General features: G+C 44.8%; 1 protein-coding gene across 3 annotated transcripts in view; it reads left to right on the forward strand.

Moving 5' to 3' along the window:
- FHIT (fragile histidine triad diadenosine triphosphatase) overlaps positions 1-18,809 on the forward strand; it is a 1,404,433-nt gene that overhangs the window by 1,299,071 nt on the left and 86,553 nt on the right. The gene's annotated exons all lie outside the window — the stretch shown is intronic.

The raw sequence follows: 18,809 nt of genomic DNA on the forward strand, positions 1-18,809 counted from the left end.
AGAGCAAATAGTTGGGAAAAAAAATACCACCTACCACAGCAAGGTGGGGGTTAAGTTATGGAAGATAAACCTCTCTGTGACTCAGTGCTTGAGAAATGACTGCGAAGATTGAGAAGTAACTTTTGCCCCTTGTCTTGCCCCCTTGGCTCCTGAAATTGAGGGGAAACTGCTCAGTATTCTGGAAGGATATTCTAGTCAATAGCCTAGAATGAAATGAAAGCATGCAGTGTGGTGAAGGACGCCTTAGCCAACTAGACTTGGCCGTAGGAGTGGCCAAAGCCTTTCCCCAACAGGCCAGGGGACATCGGGGCTCTCTCTGTGAGCTTAGAATTTCTAAATGGAACAGGGGAGCTGGCTGATCCCTAGGTGAGCACAGGGCGAGAGGATAACTGGTTAAAATACCTGGGTGGAGGGATGAAGAGATGAGGACAGCTGCTGAGAAGCGATAGGAGCAGGGTGCGAAAGGCACCGTTTGCTCCACTCTCCCATGGCTACAGTGCACACTCCATCAGCTTTTGGCCGTACACTGAATCCCAGGCGAGGACCAAATGACGAGCAATACCCTTTAAGCCCTCCCTGTACTTCTGGCAGTTGTGTTTTGTGCAGCCCCACTCTACCCCTTCCCACCATGAAGGGTTTACTTCCAGGCAGAATTCCCATCTCCTAGTACCTCGATTTTGAATTAAGGAGACAGGACACTCAGACACTGAAGCTCTCCAGCAGGTTCTTGAGGCTGGCAACTGGGGTACTTTAAGTAAGTTTCGGCTCCATCCTGTGAAAACAGTCCCGTGGCGCCGAGTCAGTGTCAGGACGAGGAACGGCCGTGGCTGTGTTCAGGTGCACACAGGAGTGTGGGGTGGTGACGGAGGGCACGGGCTCCGGAGTCAGGCTGCCTGGCTCCTCTTCTGGCCTCGTTACCTCTTGGATTTGAGCACGCTTCTTAACCGTTCTAAGTCTCAGTGTCTTCATCCATCAAAAGGAGATAATAACAGTCTAAACAGTTGCCCTGCGGATCCAATGAGATAATCCACATAAGGCACTTGATAGAGTGCTAAGCACATGGCGGGCATGACTATCACCACCGTCGCCACCACCATCATCATAGCATCACCATCACCATAGGTAACGAGGATGGACGTAATTATACCGATAATGTAGCACCGATGTTTCGTGTCAGTAATGCTCACCAGCATGAATGGTGAACAGTTATAGAATGCCTTCTCTGTGCCAGGCAGCCTTCCGAGTTCTCAAGCGCATCTTTACAAGAACCGCTAAGAGGCAGGTAGGATTGTAAACCTACCGTCCCCCTGCCCCCACCATTTTACAGATGAAGTAACTAAGGTTCACAGGTTGTTAACAGCTTGCCAGAGTGATGTAATTAGAAAGAGGTAGAGTAGGTCTTTCAGCCCAAGGAGGCTGGCTCCCAAGCTCAGGCTCTTCACATTACACAGGATGCTTCTTGCAGTAACACAGAACTACAGCTGACATCAGTGTTTCTTTGGGATCAGAGTGACTGGACAGGTTGTAAATGCAGGAGCCCCCATCCTGCTTCATCCTGGGCAGCTGGGGGGAAAGCAGGCATGCTCTTCCGAGAACACCGGCCTCAAGTGAACATTGTGCGCAAATCACCCAGCGAACAAATGGCTCAATTATAAGAGCTGGCTGCTGTGCAGGATGGGAGCTCCTGTAGAGCTTGACTGTAAGGCGCTTTGAGGGCCGGCGCTCTTCCTTTGCCAGAGGCCCCACTCACAGGTCAGCTGGGTTTGGCTGCCTGTGCTGTGGTTGACCCGGTCCACAGATAATGAGGGAATTTATATCTGCAGAATTATGATGTTGTTTTTAGGGTCTAGGCTCTGGAAGAATGCGAGAGCTGGAAGTTTTTTCTAATGATTAATTTTAGGCCTGTTGAAGAAAACTGCACACTATAAAATCCCAGAGATTTTTCAACAAGATTTGCTTTTTGGATCGCAATGTAACATTTTCAGGAAGCAGTTTTGACACGGCACATTTCGCAGTCCTTAAACAGGGTGCCAATTATCATCTACTTAGCATTAAGGATATCTCTGAGAATCTGAAAACGTTTCGATCGAAGTCATATACTTATTCCCAGCTTTTACCCCATGAAAATGAAAAATTCCCAAGAATTTTTTCTTTCCACCCTGGAACGTCAGTCACCCTATTGGCGATCTAGAGTTCTTCCACTGGAATAGGTACGAAATTAAATGTTTGGTGTTTAGCATGTGTATCCTACTGTAGTACTTCCAATTATTTCGATTATATTAATAAGTGATGTAGATGATCAGGGTAAACTATGTTACTCTAGAAATACCTTCCCTCAATTTTAATAGCATAACACATACAGCTCATTTCCCAAACTGTGTGGCAGGACTGGCAGCTCTCCAGGGCCAGCTCCTTAACAAAGGATCCGGTGTTCTGCATCTCTCAATTCTGACATCTGCTAATGCATCCTCCATGTCACTGAGGCAGAGAGAGAAAGAACTACAACGTCATGTGCTTGCTCTTAAATTTTCTAGTCCTTAATGTAGTATTTTCACTCAGAACCCATTGGCCAAAACAGGTCAGAGTGAGCCCCTTATCTGCAGGGGACGTGGAAATGCGGCCAAGCACACGGATATTCATGGAGCAGTCAGTGCCTCTTCCACACGACCTAATCAATTCTACTTTCCAAGGATGGTGAAGGCTGCCAGATCATACATGCTCTAACTGCTGTAACTAACATAGCATGAGAGAATGAGGAGGCATAGACCTTCCTGCCTGAGTCTTGCATGTTTTCTCCTACAGGTCAGATTTTGAATTTGAGGCCTCCTTGGTCTCTCACATTCTCCTGCTTCTGGTACAGAGCTGTGAGAGTGTAGTTGCCCGTGAACACAGGGAAGCCCCAGGGAAATCACATGTTTAACTTCCCTGGCCCGAGATCTTGACTTGTGGGTTTGAATTCTTTCGTTAGATCCATATACATCCACATAGAACAAAGATAAATTTTCAGAGGCCAAGGCACTAGAATTATATATCTTTCATTATGCAAAGTTTGCTTCAACCCGCTCAGTATCCTTGTCCACAAAAATTCATGTTAGTTTCAGGTTGTTTAACTCACCTGGAGTGATTATCATAATTAACTATCACCTACTTCTTGGTGTGCAGTGAGTGCCATATATGTGTAAAATAAACATAATTCTGCACCCACCTTTTGTCTTTTATTTATTTTATGGTCATTTCTTCATAGGCATTGTGATTAAGCTAGAGAGGCTTGAAAGACTTAAGATCTTCTTTCTTGGAAAGTTTATATAATAGCAAATGAATTGAGAAAATTGTTTTGCATATTAACTAGATGACTTGGTGGTGGTGGTGGCAGCGGTAGTGGTATGTGTGTGTGTATAGCAGCTATTGGTTTAAAAAAAAAACCCTCTATGCCTTACAAGTGCAAAAGCTCAACAAATTGCTTACTTTTAAAACATCACATAGTATTAGAAAGAGACTTCCCATAAATCTACCTTAACCAAGGATATGACATCATTGAAATATTGTTTTTCAATGAGTGGTGAGCTGATTTTCTTTGCCCAAAGACTTAATGGAATTTGGCCCAAGAAGTCAGGCAAGTGTTTGGTCAAGTCTATGGAACATGCCGTTATCTAGTTACTTGTCTGGGAACTTTGCATCTCTCTAAAAAAAATGCAAACTTCAAATAACTGCACTCTATCATCTGTAGGCACATACACTTGGCTGGGATAACTGTACTTCAGGCTGTGAAGAGAGTTGTCAGTGACTGAGAGATACATCCAATGTTCCCTGAGCTTTGTAGCAGAAAACCACAATTATATTGATTTCTTAGAAGTTACTGAAGCAACACTGTAACTTTCAGTCTAGATTTTCCTACTTACTAGGGTTGCATGCCAAGGGAAAAGTGTCTTCCATCCTGGAGGCAAAGAAAATGTAGTTTATCTCTTTTTCTTTGTTTCTTATTTTCGATGATCATTTAAAAAAAAAAAAAAAAGGTATGTGAAGGTAGAAAAAAGGAAACTCCACAGTCTAACAGTAGAGTTCAAAAATGAAAAAGCAAATGAAACAACTATTTCTTTGCCTGAAACACCAAATAATCGATTATGATTCTACCTTGTTCACAGAATTAAACACTTGTGTTATTCGATCATGTTGCCAGAGTTTGGCTTTTCATTTTAATTTTAGGAAAGAGCAAAAAAGTTTCCTATATAAGTCTCTTCAAATGGAATAGAGATGGATCTCTAAGTGCTTCTTTAGTGTGGTGAGTTGTATGTAGTTCATTTCAAGACAGGCAATTTATCATCAAATGTCAAATGTGCAGAGACCAACCTATAAGAGCCCTGGAGATTTACATGGAGTGTAAGGTAGAGAGCAACCCAACACACAGTACTTAAAAAAAAAAAAAAAAGAGTTAAAAAATATATGTATTATCTGTCTACCTCCTTGTGTTTGTTCCAATACAACCAAAGTAAACAAACACTGAAAGTTTCAGGCCATAAAAAAATGTTACCTTGTCACATCTTAGTTAACTCTTGGGTATCAGACAAACTTGAACTTAAGTGCTGGCCCTACCAGTTCCCAGCTGAGTGAGACCTTCCTTGTTCTTTTATTTCTCTGAGCTCTAATTTTCTCATCTATAAAATAGGGGTACCTATCGTATCCATGTTAGAGATTAATTGAGCTAGGGCATGTCAAGCATTTCATGTAGCAACTCTCAGCATCGGTATTTATGTGAGTATTTGTATTCATGTGCAGATTTCATTGTCACCCAGCAGAATGGCATTTGATGTCATGTTAACCACACCTTTGGGTGTCCTGTAGCACAGTGCTTTGTATCTAGTAGACAATCAGTAATTATGTGTTGATGTTCTGTCATAGAAATGTCTGTTATTTTTGCTGTCACTGACTTTAGATGTCATTCTCTTGGACTGTGTTATCCCAATGTAACTCATCAGTTTGTCGATAACAGTCAAATAACTGACCAGCACAGTGAAAAGGAATCAGTCAGACGTGTTCTCTGACTACAGAGCCTAGCTTTTGCCTAAAACGTGGGGAAGGATTAGATCAGATGCTGACCTCCAGAAGCCCTGCACATGCACAGCCTTGGTGGGCGGGATATCGTTAGGGCTTTAAAATGTACATCGCACAGCATGAAGTCAGACTGCAAAGCACTTAGTAAATATTCATTTACTGGCTTGTTAATGACTGACATAGAAAGCATGTATGACAGCTGAGTTTTACCGTAAAATACCACTGTCTTTAATTGTGTGAAAGGATTTTGAAGTCTGTTGAATGACGTAGGAAAGTGTATCATCTCTGAGAGGGCCCCTCAGATGACATAAAGTGGGCAAATTATTCACTAAGAAGAACTCCAGTGTGAAAAAAATAGCTTTGTTCCAAGACTTGGTAGTTATCAAGCAAAGCCTTACCAGAGCCAGGAGGGGAATTTGGAAAGGTGCAGGGATGTTTTTAATTGTTGCCGTGATCATGGAGGTGGGGGTTCTGCTGGCAGATGGTGAGCAGGGGTCGAGCGTGCCAGATGTCCTGTAGCATGTCTGAGACCCGTGTGCTGAGGATTTGTCTCTCCTGTGACGCCAGGATAGAAGCTGGGAAACATTCTGAGTGTTGGGTAGAGCGCTGGAGGGTCACATCCTCTTAGAGCCTGAGACTTAGTCAAACATATTGATCAAACACATACCATGTGTCACACACTTAGAATATATCAGTGAGTAGTCAGAAATTCCTAAGCTCATGGTGTCGACATGCTAGAAACAGACAGTAAGCCATAAATATAATAAAGGAATACTTTACTGTATTCACTGTGTTGGTCAGTTATTCGACTGTGATCAACATATTAGGCTGGGAGGTGGTAAGTGTAACAATAGCAAACATGTTAAGGTAAATGGGGACTGCTGAAGAAAGTAGATATATTACAGTTTTAAAATAGGGGGTTCAGAGTAGACAAGAATAATTGAGTGAGATGTGGATACATCCCTCATTTATTCTAGATATGGAAACATATTGTGGAATTAAGTTGGAAATAGCTGAAGGATTTATATTTTGGAAGATGCTCAAAACTATGACAGAATAGTGGAATGAGTTTCACTAGGTTAGCTGTTAAGATTCCTTGTTTTGAGGAAGAAAGCAGCCCTACATAGCCACTAATGATAGATGGGTGGATGAGTGGATGGATGGATGGATATAAAATAGCCTTGTAAAATGGTCATTAAAAAATAAGTAAAGAATATTAAAATTTCTTGTGTTGGGATGCAATCTCTCCATCAATTCAGACCACTTACTCTGGTTGGGGGCTTTCTCAAAGCCTGCCCAGGGCACACTGGGCACATGGTTCTCTGGGACCCAGAGAGTCTCAGTCCATTGTCCGGGGCTCCTTCTCCACCAGGGGCTCCCACAGGAGCCATTAGTCCTCTCTAGAATGAGACTCATTGATGTAAGATAAACTGAGGCCTTCTTTCAAAGCCTGTTCTTTAAACTGTGTGTGAGCCTTAGACATAGTTTCATTCTTCCACAGACCCAATGAATTAGGTGAGTGAGCCTGAGCATTTTTCTGAGTGTTCAATACCCCAGGCTGTGAAGCAAATTAATAATGGAGAAATCTTCGTGGACAGATGTGGCCAATGTTCTCAGGTTCTCTCCCTCTCTGAGGCCACAGAAGTGAAATAAAATGGCCAGGGTTGCAAGAGGATTTATTTCTCCTTTGAACCACAACAGAACTCGACTGTCCCCCTAGAAATTGAAGTTGTCTACGATAATAAATGAAAGTGCCATTAACACCTGCTGAGGCCCATAGGAAGCTGTTCTGCCAAAAGAAACATCCATTAAAAAAGCACATTCGAAAAGAAAATGACAAGATGTAAAATTAAAGATCAAACAAGTAGGAATGATCTTCATAGAAAATCCATCCCAAGAAGAAATATGAACTAAAGCGAACAGGCAACGATACAGCAGCATACGCACTATTGAAAACGAATCAAACTCTCTGCAAGTCAGCAGGAAGGGATGCTCTCAACAGGCCAGTGGGAAGATGGTGGGAGGCCCCAGAGGGAGACTGCAGCACTTCAAACAGCAAGCCCAACCAAACAAGCAAAACCTTTGCTTCCTTTTACCAAAACATACACAGAGCTACAGATTTCAAAAGTTCTTTGAAAGCACCTTTGCAGAACTAGCTGGAAAATCCTAATAGGGAAGCTTCCCAATAGGAGAAATTTTCAAAGGCTTAGGAAGACGACCCTCCCCCCAACAAAAAAATTAGTCCACCACAGTTGGGATGGGGAGAGGAGTGGATGGAAGGAGTAAGGAAAGAACAGTTGAAAAAAGTTGTGGTGGGGGTGGTCAGAGAAAAGCTAGAAGCTGGAAAACTAGCTTGCGACATTTAAACTACTTTCAACATATTGATAACAATGTATCTTCAGAGCCTTGATAGACTCACCATATCCCTCTAAAAGAAGGTGGGCTCACATCTCCCTTTAGCAAGTTACTACTTTCGAAGTATCAACTTTCACCCAACCCAAATACTCTTGCCAGTGAGAGTTCAAAAAGAATGCAATATTATATAGAATTCCCCCAACTGGTATAACATGAATTTTGCTGCATGACTGTGTGAAAATTACCAAAGGGTCTATCATTTCAGAGACGAACCTGCTTTCCCTGGATATTCAAAAATATAGTTATAGCAGACATGTACTGGGTGCTCCGAATGTGTCAGGTATCGTGATACAGGCCTAGCATATGCTGGTGCCTTCAGTACGCACAGCAGCCCTCAAGGCTATACAGCTTGTGCAGGTCAGTCCCCAGTGCGAGGTCCCAAACTGCCTCTGCTGGTCAGTTTCAACGGTCTGCCTCTATTCTTTCCTTTCTTCTTCCCTCCCTTTTTCTTTAACTCCCTCCCTCCTTCTTTCTCTCTGTCTCTCTCCTTTGTTCCTTCTCTCTCTCTCTCTCTCCAAATATATGAAGAAGGCAACTGTCTAAGAATTGGGAGCAAAAGGAAGCAGTTCTGGTCTTGGCACTCGGTGCTTTGTCAGTTGGTACAAGGCAGGCGTGGGCAGGGCTGGCTCAGTGTCCACTGGGCACCGGCATCGGTGTGCCAGCCTTGTTTGCTCTACCAGGCACTGTCAGAGCTGAACTGAGGGAGAACTCTGCAAGGCAGGGGTGACTCCAGCTAGCATCCCATCTGCTCTGTGGGAAGATCATATTGTACTTCCCAGGGGGTGGGTGCGAGGAAACCACATGCAAAGGCAAGATTGCAGCTGTCTCCTTGCAGAAGATGGGTGGTGGGTATTTTCCATGGGCGTCTCCACAGGAGGCTGGCAGGAGGCACCTGGTCTCCAGGGCCCTCTCCTGAGCCCACACCTCCGGAGCCCTGCAAAGACCACCCGCCAAAACCAACATCAGTTGTTCTGCTTCCACAAATCTTCTTCTTTATTTTCTCCCACGCTTTCTTTGCCAGCCCCTTCACCAATGGGGTTTCTCAGAATGTCTTCCTCAACCCACCTGCCTCCATGAGTGGTCTGATCTGGTCTGGGCTGGTCTGCTCCATGAATTCTGCTCCTGTTCCTAGATGGTGGCCCCTGAGACTTTATCTTCAGCCCCTACCCCCTTCCTGAATATTAGGTTCATAGTCTCATCATTTCCTACGCATCTTTATCTGCAGCTTGAATTCAGAAATTCCCTAGCTTGGCACCTTGTCATAAACATCTTTCCTTTCACCATCCTCACCTTGGTTAATGGCATTCACCCAAGCCCCAAGCTGAAAGTAAGAAACCGTTGACTCCTCTCTTTCTCTTACTTCATACTTGAGTCAACCAGAAAGGGCTGTGGCTTCCGTCTCGCTGTGTCACTCCCCTTCCCCTTTTCTCTTGCTCTGATTTAAACCCCCTCATCATTCTAAATTCTCCCCCCTCCCCCGTCCTCTGTGTCACCACCAGGAACTGGCTAAAGCACGGATCTGCAGACATTTGTGAAGAACCAGTGGTAACTATCTCAGGCTCTGTGGGCTGTGGCTCAGGGTCACCAGCAGTGCACTCAGCCCGGGGCATGTACGTATTATCAGAGCTCTTCGGGTGATTCCAGTGAACAGACATGTTGGAGAATGGAGAGCCTTTCAATCCGTGCTTCTCAGACATTAGCAGAAGTAAGAACCACCTGGAGAACTCATTTTAAAAAGCAAATTCTAGAACTGCAGTCCTAGAGATCCATTAGGTTCTGCATGGACTCCTAGGAATCAACTGGTTTTTTTTTGTTTGTTTGTTTAATATTTATTTATTCATTTATTTATAGCTGTGTTGGGTTACTGTGCGGGCTTTCTCTAGTTATGGTGAACAGGGGCTATTCTTTGTTGCCGTGCATGGGCTTCTCATTGCGGTGGCTTCTCTTGCTGCAGAGCATGGGCTCTAGAGTGCGTGGGCTTCAGTCATTGCAGCACGTGGGCTCAGTAGTTGTGGCTCACAGGATTTAGAGAGCAGGCTCAGTAATTGTGGCACACGGGCTTAGTTGCTCCACGGCATGTGGGATCTTCCTGGAGCAGGGCTCGAACCCCTGTCCCCTGCATTGGCAGACAGATTCTTAACCACTGCGTCACCAGGGAAGTCCTGGATTCATGTGTTAGAGAACCATTCTGGATGATTCTGAGAAGCTTGTCCAAAGATCATACCCTGAGACACACTGACACAGTATATAAAATGAAAACATGTTAGCTTGGCACATATCTTGCTCTTCGGCACCTTGTCCTGATGCACTTGCCTAGCCTCTTCCCCAGCCACTTGGCTTGTACATGCCACAGCCTGCCCACCAGGTTGTGTGTGCCATTCTCAGAGCCTCCATGCACACTCCGGCCTCCTCGCCTTTGCACATAGAGCTTCATGTGCATGGAATATCCTTCCGGACTCTTCTCTAGCTGGAGAAATTCTACTCATTTTTCTCTGGCTCTATTCTAATATTGCTTCTTCTAAGCATCTCATCTCACCTATTCTGGCTAAATTTCTTTCTTTCTCCTCTACTCTGCTTTAATGACTTGTTCATAAGGCTTATGCTTGTTACCTTCTTTTTCTCATTAACTGTATGCACAGGTGTCTCCCACACTAGGTAGACTGTGATTTACTTCAAGGACAGAAACATTCCATGTCACTGTGCCTGTCGGGCCCCCTGTACTGAGAGAGATGAACCAGCATTCACGCTCTGACTGTCTGTGCGCAGGTTCTGCTAGTTGGGTTGGGTTTGGGATGAAGGCAGGTGAGGTGCCCAGGAAACAAACTTTAAAGAAGCACTTTCTCTTAGGGTCATGCAGATGTCAAGCCTGTACCTACAGGACCCTGAGCGTGAGCACTGCCCTGAGAATGAGGCGCCTGCAGCCTTGAATGCTGTACCTTGGGTACCTCTCTCACCTCACGCTAGTCGCCATTCCAGCTGCTAAGGTTTCCCATCTGGGGACTGATTCCTTGTCAGCTACTTGGGTATATTTCTTTCTTTCTTTTTTTTTTATTTAATAAATTTATTTTTATTTATTTATTTATTTATTTATTTATTTATTTATTTTATTGGCTGTGTTGGGTCTTTTTTTTTGCTGTGCGCGGGCTTTCTTTAGTTGTGGTGAGTGGGGGTTACTCTTCGTTGTGGTGCGTGGGCTCCTCATTGCCGTGGCTTCTCTTGTTGCGGAGCATGGGCTCTAGGCGCGTGGGCTTCAGTAGTTGCAGCACATGAGCTCAATAGTTGTGGCTCACGGACTCTAAAGCGCAGGCTCAATAGTTGTGGCGCACAGGCTTAGTTGCTCCACGGCATGTGGGACCTTCCTGGAGCAGTGATCGAACCCATGTCCCCTGCATTGGCAGGCGGATTCTTAACCACTGCGCCACCTAGGAAGCCCTACTTGGGTATATTTCAATAGAGAGATCCTAGAGCTGGCATAGATAGATCTGTGCAAATATACAGAAAAATGTGCGGGAGAACTTGAGCCAACCTGGTAACACTGTTACCTCCAGAGAGGGGACGAGCACTGGGACAGAATGGTAAAAGGGGATTATAATCTTGTGTCTGTTTTATTTATTTATTTATTTATTTATTTATAAATTTATTTGTTTGTTTACTTATTGGTTGTGTTGGGTCTTCATTGCTACACACGGGCTTTCTCTAGTTGTGGCTATTGAGGGCTACTCTTCATTGCAGTGTGTGGGCTTCTCATTGTGGTGGCTTCTCTTGTTGCGGAGCACAGGCTCTAGATGCGTGAGCTTCAATAGTTGTGGCACATGGGCTCATTAGTTGTGGCACACGGGCTTAGTCGCTCCATGGCATGTGGGATCTTCCTGGGGCAGGGATCGAACCCATGTCCCTTGCATTGGCAGGCAGATTCTTAACCACTGCGCCACCTAGGAAGTCCCTCTTGTGTCTATTTTAAAGTTTTACTATACAGATATATGAATAAATTAGTTTGTATAAGTGAAAATATTTTTTAAGACAAATAAAATGGTGAAGACACACTGGTAACAGTCTCCAGAAAGTAATATGAAATACAGACAAACATAGTGTCTCATAGACAATAACAGAGACACAGTTGCTAAGATGAGGGATTTCTGGGACTTAATTGGGTCCAAACCAGGCAAGAACCTAGAGAAATGAGCATGTCATTTCAGTTTGTGTTGTAGGAAAGGACTGGCAAAGAACTTCAGAGTATAATGCTTGCCACAATTAAATGTGAGCAGGGGACTCAAGACAGCTCACAGTCCTCCCAAATTCAGAGCCTGTAAGGGAAGAATGGTTCCTTTGCTAACCCAGTAGGCCATATTGTTAACAGAAGTTGTATCTGATAGAAGATCTATGTTTAAACTCTCAGATGCAACGGGAGAAAAAGAAACACAGCATATGGAACTGTTTCTACACCACTTCAAGTCAACAGAGACAATATTTTAAAAATAACCAGGAGAATTCTCCAGGATGTTTCTTTTAATCTCTGTCTTCTCTGCATTGCCATTTTTACGGATTCTGACACAAACGAGTCATTGCAAAAAAAAGAAGTTGTTGAGGGCTGATCTCAGATATGTGCTGATGAGGTGCCTGGTTTCTTTCCTGGGGGGCTTGCTGGGAAGGAGAACTCTCCTGTGCGTCCCCTCCCAACTCCATCCAGGTGACCACCTCTGTTTCAGGAGGAGGTGGCTGAGCAGGCGTGAACCCACCACATAACTTCCTGTGTCCACAGGAGCCAGAATTCTGCCCAGTCTTCTGGGACAAGCAGTAAAACAAACCTCAGTTATGTCTGTGGTGCTCACATCAGCAGATCTATTTGCTTTAATAAAAGCATATTTCACTTTTTATAAAGGGCAACCAGGCTGCACTGGAGACTGTTTGAATGGGAAGCACATTCCCATCTCACTTCCCGGCACCCCAATTTAAAAAAAAAAATTCTTATTTTTGAGATTAAAAGGAAGACTTTGAGGAGATCCGATTTCTCCCTCCTGGACTACTTTTTAGCTATATGTTACTGTGAGGGACTCTTGGTGTCAAGGACACAAAATGCCACCCTCTTCTTTTGAATCTTGTAAGAGAACCTGGTATTTAGCAGCAACTGTCCTAGACATATTCCTTCCACATCAGAACGGGGTGGTGAATTAACCCCACTTAGGAGCAGGCAGCCTCATGTCTTTATGTTCTCAAACTTTGCACGAGTTGTGTTCTCGGGGTAGCCGAGCAAGCTGAATTGGGTGTCTGCAGCCGTCACGTGTGTGCTGGGGAGTGGGGGGGTGCAGGTGAGCTGGTCCCTGGTGAATACTCCTTGTACTTAAAGCAGGGCCGAGTGCGGGCGATGGTTACTCTGCTTTGAAGTTTTCTGTCTCCCTCTTTGGAGTGGATCAAAGGCCTTCTTTTTCTCTTTCTAGACTTCATATGAGCTCTTAATACAGTGCCCTCCTCATGGTATGTCTCCTCTGCTATCAAAACCCCGCTCCCCACCAGCTCAGAATCCTAAGGGGAGTGTCCACACTCTCATCTGCATGGTTCCCTCCCCCTCCTTTCCTTGCCTTTTTTGGAACCCCCTAGAAGCTCTCCGCCTCAGCTTCTGGTACTGGCTGTCTGAAATGCTCGACAGCCTCATTTCTTGGTAGTAAAACAAGGACTGACTCTTCTATTTCTTTTTCTTTTCTTTTTTTAAAGAAAAGGGAGTTTGGATTGGAGAGAAAAACTGTTGTGAATAAAACCAATGAACCCAGCATCACGAGTTGCTTTGGAAGCTGACGTGAATGTGAAACAAAGCTTTTTAGTGCCTTTCAAAAGCTGGAGGACAATTCTGGGACCTTTGTCTGTCTTCTGACACCTAATGCTGTAGTAGGAGACCGTACTAAAGCTGCTCTTCTCCCAGTGCTCAGAGACCCATCCCCCACCTGTTTGGCAGGCAGCGCAGAGGGAAGGGAGACCGCGGTCTTAGAGGCCAGGTTCTGTTGCCAACTGACTTTCTTCAGATCCCCTGCACAATCCCTCTGGGACAGAGAACCTGCAAAATCGATACACTAGCAGCCCACACAAACGTTTGAGTTAAATTCAAATCTGAAAGGCTTAAGGCAACTAGTTTTTAGAAAACAGAGTACCTTATAGGTGGTAATTTAGACAATTAATGCAAAAACACCATCTGCTACACCTCCGATCTGCAAAGACTCTGGGGTCTGCAGAGAGCGCAGGCTGTGTGTGGAGTCATCTCCATCTGCTTCCGCCGGATCCCCGGGAATCTTTCTCACTGAAAGATCAGTGATCAGGATCACGCTGGTCTGGTTCCTGGGAGTCCATCCCCCGCCTTGAACAAGTGCCTGTCAAGAGACCCTCTGTGCCACCCCATTTTTTCTTGCTAGAATCCTTGTCGTTGCACTGGGGTGGGGTGGCAGGGTGGGGGCTGATTTTCTAAAGATCCCCAGAGCATGCGTTTAGCAAACATTTCCTGAGTGTAAACCAACGGCGAATCCTTGAAGGGAGTATACATGTGAGCATAGGACAACCTGCTCTTAAGACAGGAAGTACGGTTTAGGAGAGGGATGAGGTTGGCGTGTGAGGAAGGGCGTGATGGCCGTGGAACTTTGAAGAAGACAGTTTTCTTACCCTATGTGTTTATCTAACACTTTATTATCTCTGCCCCTGTCTTCTAGTGTCAATCAGTCAGTGTTCTACTTTCCAGCTCTTATTACTGCCTGAAAAGTAATGTGCATTTAGATCACGGCAATGGCTCTTATTGTTTCCACTGGTAATAATAGGTGAGCGTGATACAGGATTCTCTGTCACATCTTCCCCAGGACCTCAGAACACCATGCGGAATGTCCCTCCTTTTCAAATCACACCAAGGAAGGAACCCAGTGACTTATAAACCCAAGTCCACTGTGACTGCTGTTCTTGTTGCTGTTTAAATTTTTAATGAAAGCAAAAGGACTACATCAAATAAGCAACAGTCACATTGGAGATGACAATACGATAACAGCTGAGTGCTTACCATGTGCCAGGTATGGCTTTCTCATCTCTGCACTCATGACTTCCTGTCATCATCCCAGCAAGCCTGGGACCTAGGCCTCGTTGTCCCCATTTCACACATGAGGAAACTGAGGCACAGCAGGATTCGCTGACTTGCCTGCCATCTCACAGGTGTTCGGTGTGCAGCCAAGCCTGTGCTGTCAATCTCCATGAAACACTGCCTCCCAGGTACAGGGCCCACACACAGACTTGTCAGGCCCTTGCTGTTTTTTGTTCACCAAGACATGCCCAACAGGCAAGTGGGTTCACCTGCATGAGAACAGTTAAAAATGGCAAAATGGGACTTCCCTAGTGGTCCAGTGGTTAAGACTCCATGCTTCCAGTTCAGGGATTGGGGGCTCCATCCCTGGCCAGGGAAATAAGATCCCATATGCCACACAGCCAAAAACTTAAAAAAAAAAAGGAAAAAAGTAAAAAGAAATGGCCAAATATTTTCTGTTATGCTCTGAGAGGATGGCATACTTTTTCATGGAGTCATCTTTTCTTACTTTTTCTTTCTTCCTTTTTTTTTAAAAGATTGTTTTTTTCATTATTTTATTTATTGGCTGCATTGGGTCATCGTTGCTGCACGTGGACTTTCTCTAGTTGCGGAGAGTGGGGGCTACTCTTCATTGCAGTGCACGGGCTTCTTATTTAGGTGACTTCTCTTGTTGCGGAGCTCGGGCTTTAAGCACTCAGGCTTCAGTAGTTGAGCGTGGGCTCAGTAGTTGTGGTGCAAGGGCTTAGTTGCTCCGTGGCATGATGAGGGCTTGAACCTGTGTCCCCTGCATTGGCAGGCAGATTCTTAACTACTGCGCCACCAGGGAAGCCCTCCTTACTCTTTCTACTTGACTTGGGCTGAGGCTTCTATGAGCCTGTGTTCCTTATTTTGCCACCATGGTCTGGACTCCAGCTCCAGTCAGAGTTGAATAAACAAACAAGAGCTCATCCCCAGGCAGTCAGCAAAGCATGTAACAGAGCTGGATATACTTGGAATGGGCCCGCTCCTGGTTTTCACTTTGTCCAGTCCAATTTCTCTGAAGCAGAGGAGGTGCAGTGATCCATGTGGGATACTCAGCACAGTACCCACGCCTGGGGAGTGTGCAGTAAACAGCATCTGTTTGTGTTAACCGTCCTGCTCTAAGCTCATGAGCGGGAGCTCGGGTCATCCTAGGGTATAATGATCTTAACTGCTTTTCCATATTCACTCCCCCAGCACAACGGCAGCCTCTATGAGACCTGGATGATAAAAGCAGAGGGAGCCAGAAAAGGAAAGGTGACTTTCAGGGGCAGGACTCCCAGAGGGAAATGGGCCCCAGATTGGGAGCTCCGTGAGGGAGGGTCTCCATTTCCAAGCTCCCGGCACAAGTCGGGTGCTCTATACAAGGTGAATGGATGGATAGGGGGAGAATATTAATTTTAGAGGCAATGCGTCCTAGGAAAGAAATAGAACACGTGGGGGGACAGGGGTGGAAGTCCAGTCAGCCCCCCACTCCCATTCACAAAGGCTCTCACATTTGACTTTTGTTGATATTTCTGTATAAGTTGTCATGTGGTTTAGTGTGCTAAAGCATTAACTTAAATACAAATATTCAGAAAATGTGACCAAAATGTAAGCTTTGTCCTGACATCTTCATTTTGTAAAGTGAAGATTGCCAGTGGGCAGGACCTCTCTGGACCTCAGAGCCTGCCTTTCTGTCACCTCAGACCACGACTGTATGTACTCTGACATCACTTATTTCTTCCAGATGTTTGGAAGATTCTGACTGACTTGTCTGAAATACATGACAAATGCAGAGCACTCTCCAGCCAGCCTGATGTTGTTCTGTCTCAGCTCCACTCGGAAGCTGTGAACCCTTCCTTGAAATATCAGCAGCACATCCTTCCTTTCCTCAAAGCCTCCTTGTGTAATTTTCTAAGCATAGCGGATTTCCCCTCCTGGAATAATTCTCTGTGCTCAGTGAGGTGTGGGTGAGTGTGTGTGTGTGTGTGTATACGTGTGTGTACATACAGACAGACGTATATATGTTCTAAAATGTATTTTGTATGAAGGCCATTAAGATAAATCTGTCTTCCTTTAGGATTCCCACAGACAGCCCTGACCTCAGGTCACTCACAAATACGCCAGTCCGCCAATTTGCTACCCATTAGCATCCAACAACTTAACTCCCATCGCAAAACCACAACTGAATTTTGTTCACTCTGGTACCTCAGCTACCCTCCCTGGCCTGACCACCTCCCATCCTGGAACAGTTACTTCCACATCTGGTTGTTGGGCAGCGTGTACGCCGGGTACTGCCCCAGGAGGAATACAATTGGGTACGAGGCATATATGGGTCCCAGTCCTTTGGTGTTTACATTCTCGTAGGGAAGATAGGCTTTCCCCCTCCCCTCAAAAAAACCATCCAAGTAAATAAGAATATCTATGGCATTGCAAAAGGATTAACGAAAATGCTGCCTCCTATGAAATTCTCGACATCCCTCCTAGTTTATTCTTAATTCCTTAAGCTCTAAAATCAACTTTCGTGCTCTAAAGAATACCTCCAAATCCTTGCTCTATCCTCTCTCAAAAATCCACGAATTTGGATCCCACATTTGTTATTAACTAAGGGTTCCAAGAATTACTTTTCTCTTCACATGTTGTGCTCTCCGGGAGCACGCTGACTTGCCTTCTTAAGTTGGCAGAGAAGCATGTGAGGTGAGTCTTCATGCAGACCTTATCGAGAGCCAGAAGCCACACATTTCCTAAGTGTAAATATGCGGGCGATGTCGCAGGCCCGAGATGCAGAGCCACGTCAAAGTGTTAAAATAAAATAAGGTTGACAGTGCCACTTCATCAGAAAGAGGCAGTGAATTCGATGTTATGAAATGCTTATAAGCCTAGGGAGTAAGGTGCTCAAAGACAATTACCAACTAAACATTTCATTAATGAAATAATGATTAATTGTAATTACTAATTAAAATGCAGGATTATGCTGTTTTGGTTTTGAACATTAACAGGAGTAATGACATTACCATTTTTAATGGAATTCCAGGAACAAAAATTATAACAAGTCACAGAAAAGATATGGCTTGCAAGTGCGATTAGGAGTTATTGTGAAACCCAGGGGCATGGAATTTTCCCTGCTGGTGAACTTAAGTAAGTTTAATGCGGTATAATTTAATTACTAAGCATAGTTTTCGTCTCAGTGGGAAGAGATACCAGGTTTATGCTTTAAAGAACAAAAGGAAGAAAGTAAACAGCTATGGGTAATGATTGGCTACTGGCAGGGAAAAAAATCAAAGAGCATTTAGCTGTCTTTTGCATAATATTTGAGGGTAGATGCATCCTGGCTCGGTTGTAAATTTTATTTAATTAATGCTTAGAGGATTAACAACAAAGTAGCCGGTGCAGACAGGGAATGGTAGTGCTGTCAAGTGTATCAGGAAAGTGAATTTCCATAGGAAGGACGTCTCCGCTGAATAATTAATGCTCGGGACTTTTCATAAATGTCAAATTCCCACAGGAAGTGGGAACCTGACCCTCAGTAATAAACCACTTAGGATTCATTAAATTTAAGCACCGTTCTTAAACTGTTTGCCATGGCATGTGAGCTCATCCATAATACAGTGTGTCCACCTGCGCTGCAGGGTAAAAACACCCAGCACTGACTCTTGGGTGCCTGCAACTACCCTGGTGTGTCTGCTTCTTTCCACCTGGCTCAGCTCTAGTCCTTCCAGGGGAGCTCTTGCTTCCCTTTCATTGGTAGAAGGCGAAGATCAAGTCCACTGTCAAGCAAGAAAGCTGATGTTTGGCTCTTCCATAGTAAATGTCTGGAGGGGCTCAGGCCCTGTTTAGACTTTCTGTATCAGGATTCCTCAGTTTCAGCACTGTTAACCCTTACGACCAGATCAGTCTTTGTTGTCAGGATTTGTCCTGTGCATCGTTAGATGTTTAGCAACATCCCTGACTGCCGCCCACTAGATGCCAAGAGGAGCTCTCACCAGACCCCCCCCCCACCGAGTTATGACAATCACAAATCTATCCAGACTTTGCCAGATGCCCCCTGGGGGCAGGGTCACCCCTGTTTGAGGACCACTGTTTATGGGACTTACTGGAGCTCATCTCTTTATGCAACTTACTTGTGTCCTATAATGGGGATCAATCAATCAGTAGGACACAAGGCCCCCCCCATTGGACTGGGCCCGAGAGGCTACGGAAACCCAGAGCCCCGGTCATCTTCACATCACAGCCATCCACAGGACCAAATGCGTCTTTGCTCTTAAATAACATCAGCTGTCCCTGATGGAACCTAATGTGG

This window comes from Hippopotamus amphibius, chromosome 13 (assembly GCF_030028045.1).
Source record: "Hippopotamus amphibius kiboko isolate mHipAmp2 chromosome 13, mHipAmp2.hap2, whole genome shotgun sequence".
Taxonomy (NCBI): domain Eukaryota; kingdom Metazoa; phylum Chordata; class Mammalia; order Artiodactyla; family Hippopotamidae; genus Hippopotamus; species Hippopotamus amphibius.